Raw genomic sequence first — 7352 nt, 5'->3', positions numbered from 1 at the left:
GGCTTTGTGTATTAGTGCACTTGCTATAGTGTCATTACTACACTAGTTGACAGTAGCTAAAAGATCGCAGTAAATGGTTACTGCAGTATGACAGTAGTTTGTCCTCGGCACTTTGAAAAGTAATTGCAGTAGTTGCCTGTACGGTCTCATTTTCCAGAACTGCTATGCAGTTAGTTTTTACAGTTTCTTGTACAAGTTTAGGTTTTCTCTGTATTATTAATCCAGACTTTCTGTAAGGTCATCTGTCAGGATGATGTCAAAGACATAGCAATGAGTGCAGAGGACAGAGGCAATGTGTAGTACTAAAACAGCACATAGAGTAAGCCAGGGGGGTGACAAGGTATTTGGGGTCTGAGAAGAATGATACTCTATTTCTATACAGAAAATTACATTGAGCATTTGTTCTGGGACCCCAAGTGTCAGTGTGTCATTGTCTTGTCACCTCAAGTTTCATTGTCATGTCACCCCATATGTCAGTGTACCATTGTTTTGTACCCCAAAGGTCAGCATGTTATTCTGCTCTACAACAAGTGTCATTGTGTCATTGTCCTGATCTCCAAGTGTCAGTATTTAACTATCCTCTACCCCAAGTGTCAGTGTATTATTGTCAAAATACTAACGACCACCTGTCCGTCCGTGAGTTACATGCTCCACCCCTGATCACATGACGGTGATATCATCAAAGATCCTAAAACATGCAAAGCTTGATATCAGCCGTGTGCTTACAGGACCTATGATGATGTCACCGTCATGTGATCAGTCACCTGGGTCTGTGAGTGAGTTACATGCTCCGCCCCTGATCACATGACAGGGATATCACCACAGGTCTTTCATCCCTGTGCAGATTATGGCGGACTGCATCTCTTACAAACCCCTGAGGCATCAGTTGGTATGGTAATACTATGATCACTTGTCTGTAAGTGAGTGACTGTGTGAGTTACATGTGAAGATACCACCATCATGGGATCAGTCACCGGGGCTCTGAACTCCATCCCTGATCACATGATCATGTGGTGTGGTACGACGTGCATGTGGCAAAGCTGTGTACATGACATGCATGCAGCAAAGCTGTGTGTGTGACATGCATATAGCAGAGCTGTGTGTGTGATGTGCATGTAGCAGAGCTGTGTGTGTGACGGACATGTAACATAGCTGCATGTGACGTGCGAGTAGCAGAGCTGTGTGTGTGTCGTGCATTTAGCAGAGCTGTGTGTGTGACTGCATGTAACAGAGATGTGTGTGTGTGATGTGCGTGCAACAGAGCTGTGTGTGTGATGTGCGTTTAGCAAAGCTTTTTTGTGTGTGTGTGTGTGTGAGATGTGCATGTGGTAGAGCTGTGTGTGTGATATGCATGTAGCAGCGCTGTGTGTGATGTGCGTGTAGCAGAGCAGTGTGTGTGACATGCGTGTAGCTGAGTCGTGTGTGTGTGATGTGCATGCAGCAGAGCTGTGTTTGTGATGTGCATGTAGCAGAGCTGTGTCTATGTAATGTGCATGTAGCTGAGCTATGTATGTGTGATGTGCATGTAGCAAAGTTGTGTGTGTGAGTGACATGCATGTAGCAGAGCTGTGTGTGTGATGTGCATGTAGCAGAGCTGTGTGTGTGATAGGCATGTAGCATAGCTGTGTGTGATGTGCGAGCCACAGAGCTGTGTGTGATGTATGTTTAGCTGGCTGTGTGTGTGACATGCATGTAGCAGAGCTGTGTGTGTGATATGCATGCAGCAGAGCTGTGTGTGTGTGACATGCGTTTAGCAGAGTTGTTTGTGTGTGTGTCTGTTAGGGATTCTGCTGGGATCTGTTGGACTACATGAGTTTTCAGCAGCATAGCTTCACATGTGGTGTTGATTGAGCTGGCTGGATGCGGATGTCTCCAGCCAGCCAATTCCCAAGGTCTGTTGCTCATATATGTCACTCCTCTGCTAGAGACTGCTAGCCTTTTTTGTGTTTGTTCAGTGTGGGCAGTGTTGTGCTCCTGCGTGTCTGTGCATGTGGCTGGATATGAGGTGTCTGTGCAGCGTTCAGGATGAACAGTGTGAACAGTGTTATGCTCCTGTGTGTCTGTGTAGCTCTTGGTATGTGTAGTGTGAACTGTGTCTTGCTGTGGGTTCCAGCGCGGGGTCGTCCTTATCGGGATGATTAACCCACATTGAAGGCAGGTTTCCTGGGGTTAGTTATCTCATTAGTGTAGGGACCCGCGAGACAACAAGGATCCTTGAAGTGGGCTTGCGGGCTTAAGTATCTTTGCCAAAATATGAACTGATACCTTGTATTGTATCTATTTCATCTGTTTATACATGCGGGTATGCTTGGTGCATGTTTTGAGCATTTATCAGCATTGGCTTGTGTCTGTCTGTGAGTATAAAGTCCATTTAGCAGTTCTGCTGTTCGGTCTGGTTTCTCCAGTTTGTGAGTGCGAATGGCGTGACATTTATGTCTGTTTCTCAGTCATATGTGTTTCATGTCCAGTCTGCAGTTCTGCAGTTCAGTCTGGGTTCACCTGCCAGTGAGTTTTGTGTCTAGTTCACAGTTCACGTGCTGGTAAGACTCTGCAGAGTGTTTATGTCCCAGAATGATGTTACAGAATACGCATGCACAATACATGTTACAATACGCATGCACACAGATAAGGAGATATTTGTTCATGTCCCTGTTTGCCCCCTTAATGGTGTCAGTGTGTCATTGTCCTGTATCCCAAGTGTCAGTGTGTCATTGTCCTGTTTCCCAAGTGTCAGTATGTCATTGCAACCCCTCAGAGGGGTTACCCCGAACACTTGACAAAATGTGTAGAGCTGGGAGGGTTAAGTGTTGGCTTGTTATGGCGGCACTTACCAGGTTCTCTTCCCAGAGGGATGACATGTAGACAAGGCCAGAGCAGGATTGCAGGCCACCTTTGACACCCCTAGGATAGGGAATGCCAATAAACAGGGTGATCAGGGTAGTAGTTATCACGGGTGACGCCACCGTTCCCACACACCTCTATGCTACACCGTGGAGCATAAATACAGACACTGGTGTATAGTACCTCGGGTCCCCAGAAACGGTTAGGGCCCAGTATACTTTACTTGTAATAATACTTTACTTGATAGAACTTTGGCAAACAATTATTTACAGCAATTCTCATACAATTCTTCTCAGTGCAGGTAGAAAAAAGACCACAGGTCAGGGAGGATACACAGGATGAAACCAGTCCTCCAATCTGCGTAATCTGTACGGTACCGCTCCTGGACAGGGAGCACTCTGGAGGAGGAAAGGGGGTAGGGGTCACTCCACAGACACTCTGGTAGTATTTGATTACTTTACAGATTTGCATCCCGCACGGGAGACACATAGGTGTGACTTAGTAGCGTACTTGTATACGGTGACCCTGGCTTTGGACAGCCACATAGGCAAAACATGTGTGTCTGAATTAGTACCTCTGCACTGGATCTCTCAATACAGGATTACTTAGGAATGCTCTCTCTCTTATGTTTTGGGCCTCACTCCACTCACTTCCAAAATGCAGTCGCTATGGGATATCTCTTCTTCTCCTCCATCTTCACCACAAGGAAGCTGAAGGTGCTACCATGTGGCTCTGTGCTTTGGTAGACCAGTTGGAACTCTCTGAAGATGGATTCCAGACCACAGATTGAAGACCTTTTCCCGTTCTCAAGCACTCCTATTTATATCCTTCACTTATACCAAATGACATAACAGACCGATACATTTACAGGCAGGCAATGATTTTACTGGAGTTAACCTCTCAAGTGCCGCAGCTGTGCAACACACACACTGGATATGACAAGACAGGCTTTGCACAGTGCATCCACATGTATGACTTTATGGAGGGGATACATTATCCTGTATCCCAAGTATCAGTGTGTCATTGTCTGTTACTCCAAGTATCAGTGTATCATTGTCCTGTACCCCAAGTGTCAGTGTATCATTGTCCTGTACCCCAAGTGTCAGTGTATCATTGTCCTGTACCCCAAGTGTCAGTGTATCATTGTCCTGTACCCCAAGTATCAGTGTGTCATTATCCTGTACCCCAAGTGTCAGTGTATCATTGTCCTGTACCCCAAGTGTCAGTGTATCATTGTCCTGTACCCCAAGTGTCAATGTATCATTGTCCTGTACCCCAAGTGTCAGTGTGTCATTATCCTGTACCCAAAGTGTCAGTGTATCATTGTCCTGTACCCCAAGTGTCAGTGTATCATTGTCCTGTACCCCAAGTGTCAGTGTATCATTGTCCTGTACCCCAAGTATCAGTGTGTCATTATCCTGTACCCCAAGTGTCAGTGTATCATTGTCCTGTACCCCAAGTGTCAGTGTATCATTGTCCTGTACCCCAAGTGTCAATGTATCATTGTCCTGTACTCCAAGTATCAGTGTGTCATTGTCCTGTACCCCAAGTGTCAGTGTATCATTGTCCTGTACCCCAAGTATCAGTGTGTCATTATCCTGTACCCCAAGTGTCAGTGTATCATTGTCCTGTACTCCAAGTATCAGTGTGTCATTGTCCTGTACCCCAAGTGTCAGTGTATCATTGTCCTGTACCCCAAGTGTCAGTGTATCATTGTCCTGTACCCCAAGTGTCAGCATGTCATTATCCTTTCCCCCAAGTGTGAATGTGTAATTATTCTGTCCCCCAAGTGTCATTGTGTCATTATCCTGTCCCGTCTTTTGAGCGATAATCGTGTCTAAATGTGCCCATCTTTCAGTGTTCGACCGACCACGTTTTTTCACATTGTTCTCAGACCTGCCAGTAGAACAGCTGATAAGCAGGACAGCACTCTGTGTCTGCTGTCCATGAGCTGAATTCTCTATTGGGAGCAGGTGGCTTAACAATGGAGCTAATTACAGAGCTCACACCTTCACTGGGTTCTGCAACAGCTCTCAGAAGCTCATTTGCATGCAAATGAAGCTAATAAAGTACTAATAGCAATTAGTACCTATTAGTACTATATGCAAAACTTTTGAAAGATTTCTGTGTGTAAATAGACTTATAGACACATGCTGTGTTTTCCACAGGAACAGCTGATTACATTCTATTCATGCCAGCAGCCCATGACAGCCCATGTGAGAGCAAAGGAGCTGATTGCAGAGCTGAGACCACCTGCTGAGTTTCGCAAGCAGCTCCTGGTGGCTCATTTGCACACACATGAACCTGATAAAGTGCAATGGGCATGAGTACCCATTAGTACTTTATGCAAAATGATCACCAAAATGATCAATCTGTCAATCATTTGAAACATTGTCTTTGCATGTAAATGAGCCTTTATTCTTGTCTGCCACAGTAATCACTGTGTCATTGTCCTGATCTCAAAGTGTCAGTATTTAATTTTCCTCTAACCCAAGTTTCAGGGTGTCATTGTCCTGTTCCCTAAATATTAGTAAGTCATTGTCCTGTATCACAAGTGTCAGTGTACCATTGTCCTGTACCCCAAGTATCAGTGTGTCATTCTCCTGTACCCCAAAGTGTCAGGGTATAATTGTCCTGTACCCCAAGTGTCAGTGTATCATTGTCCTGTACTCTAAGTGTGAGGGTGTAATTGTCCTGTACCCCAAGTATCAGGGTATCCTTGTCCTGTACCTCGAGTGTCTATAGAAGTATAGAATCCGACAGCACATTTGCAAATAACAGAAATCCACAAAATTGGATAGGGAGGAAAGTTCCTGCAGAGCCGTATAGGGTCAATGAACAGAAATACCCAGAATCCAACGTTGAGTACAAATACGGCAGTATAAGGGCGCCCACCCACTGGCGATTTTTTTCCCTGCGAAATTCGCAGCATTTTTTTCTCTGCAAAGGTCTATGGGACTTGTAATGTTAAAATCGCGATCGCGCAAAGTCGCAATTTACCGCGAAATCGTGATTTTGCGCAATCGCGATTTTAACATTACAAGTTAACATTACAAGACCCCTGCAGAGAAAAAAATGCTGCGAATTTCGCAGGGAAAAAAATCGCCAGTGGGTGGGCGCCCTTAGGGTAGAAAAAACTTTTTTGACAAAGAGCACACAGGTCGAAACGTTGCCGGTCCTTCCAGTCTTTATGGAACTAATAAAGGTTTGATAAAAAAAGCTTTCTCTAACCTTATGCTGCCGTATTTCTAGTCAACATCATTGTTATTGTCTGTCATACCTTAAGTGTTAGTGTGTCATTGTTCTTTCTCCAGAGTGTCAGTGTGTCATTATCCTGTACCCCAAGTATCAGTGTGTCATTGTCCTGTACCTCGAGTGTCTGTCTGTCAATGTTCTGCACCCCAAGTGTCATTCTGTCATTATCCTGTACCCCAAGTGTCAGGGTGTCATTGTCCTGTACCCCAAGTGTCATTCTGTCATTATCCTGTACCCCAAGTGTCAGGGTGTCATTGTCCTGTACCCCAAGTGTCAGTGTATCATTGTCCTGTACCCCAAGTATCAGTGTGACATTGTCCTGTACCCCAAGTGTCAGTGTGTCATTGTCCTGTACCCCAAGTGTCAGTGTGTCATTGTCCTGTACCCCAAGTATCAGTGTGTCATTGCTCTGCACCCCAAGTGTCAGTGTGTCATTATCCTGTACCCCAAGTATCAGTGTGTCATTGTCCTGTACCCCAAGTATCAGTGTGTCATTGTCCTGTACTCCAAGTATCAGTGTGTCATTGTCCTGTACCCCAAGTATCAGTGTGTCATTGTCCTGTACTCGAAGTATCAGTGTGTCATTGCTCTGTACCCCAAGTGTCAGTGTGTCATTATCCTGTCCCCCAAGTATCAGCGTGTCATTGTCCTGTACTCCAAGTATCAGTGTGTCATTGTCCTGTACCCCAAGTGTCAGTGTGTCATTGTCCCGTACCCCAAGTATTAGTGTGTCATTGTCCTGTACCCCAAGTGTCAGTGTGTCATTATCCTGTACCCCAAGTATCAGTGTGTCATTGTCCTGTTCCCTCAAGTATCAGTGTCATTGTCCTGTACCCCAAGTGTCAGCGTGTCATTGTCCTGTACCCCAAGTATCAGTGTGTCATTGTCCTGTACCCCAAGTGTCAGTGTGTCATTATCCTGTACCCCAAGTATCAGTGTGTCATTGTCCTGTACCCCAAGTGTCAGTGTGTCATTGTCCCGTACCCCAAGTATTAGTGTGTCATTGTCCTGTACCCCAAGTGTCAGTGTGTCATTATCCTGTACCCCAAGTATCAGTGTGTCATTGTCCTGTTCCCTCAAGTATCAGTGTGTCATTGTCCTGTACCCCAAGTGTCAGCGTGTCATTGTCCTGTACCCCAAGTATCAGTATGTCATTGTCCTGTACCCCAAGTGTCAGTGTGTCATTATCCTGTACCCCAAGTATCAGTGTGTCATTGTCCTGTACCCCAAGTGTCAGTGTGTCATTGTCCCGTACC

The sequence above is a fragment of the Eleutherodactylus coqui genome, chromosome 11 (genome assembly GCF_035609145.1).
Source record: "Eleutherodactylus coqui strain aEleCoq1 chromosome 11, aEleCoq1.hap1, whole genome shotgun sequence".
In the NCBI taxonomy this organism is placed as follows: Eukaryota; Metazoa; Chordata; class Amphibia; order Anura; family Eleutherodactylidae; genus Eleutherodactylus; species Eleutherodactylus coqui.
The sequence above is the reverse complement of the archived record's forward strand: the minus strand, read 5'-3'. Positions refer to the sequence as shown.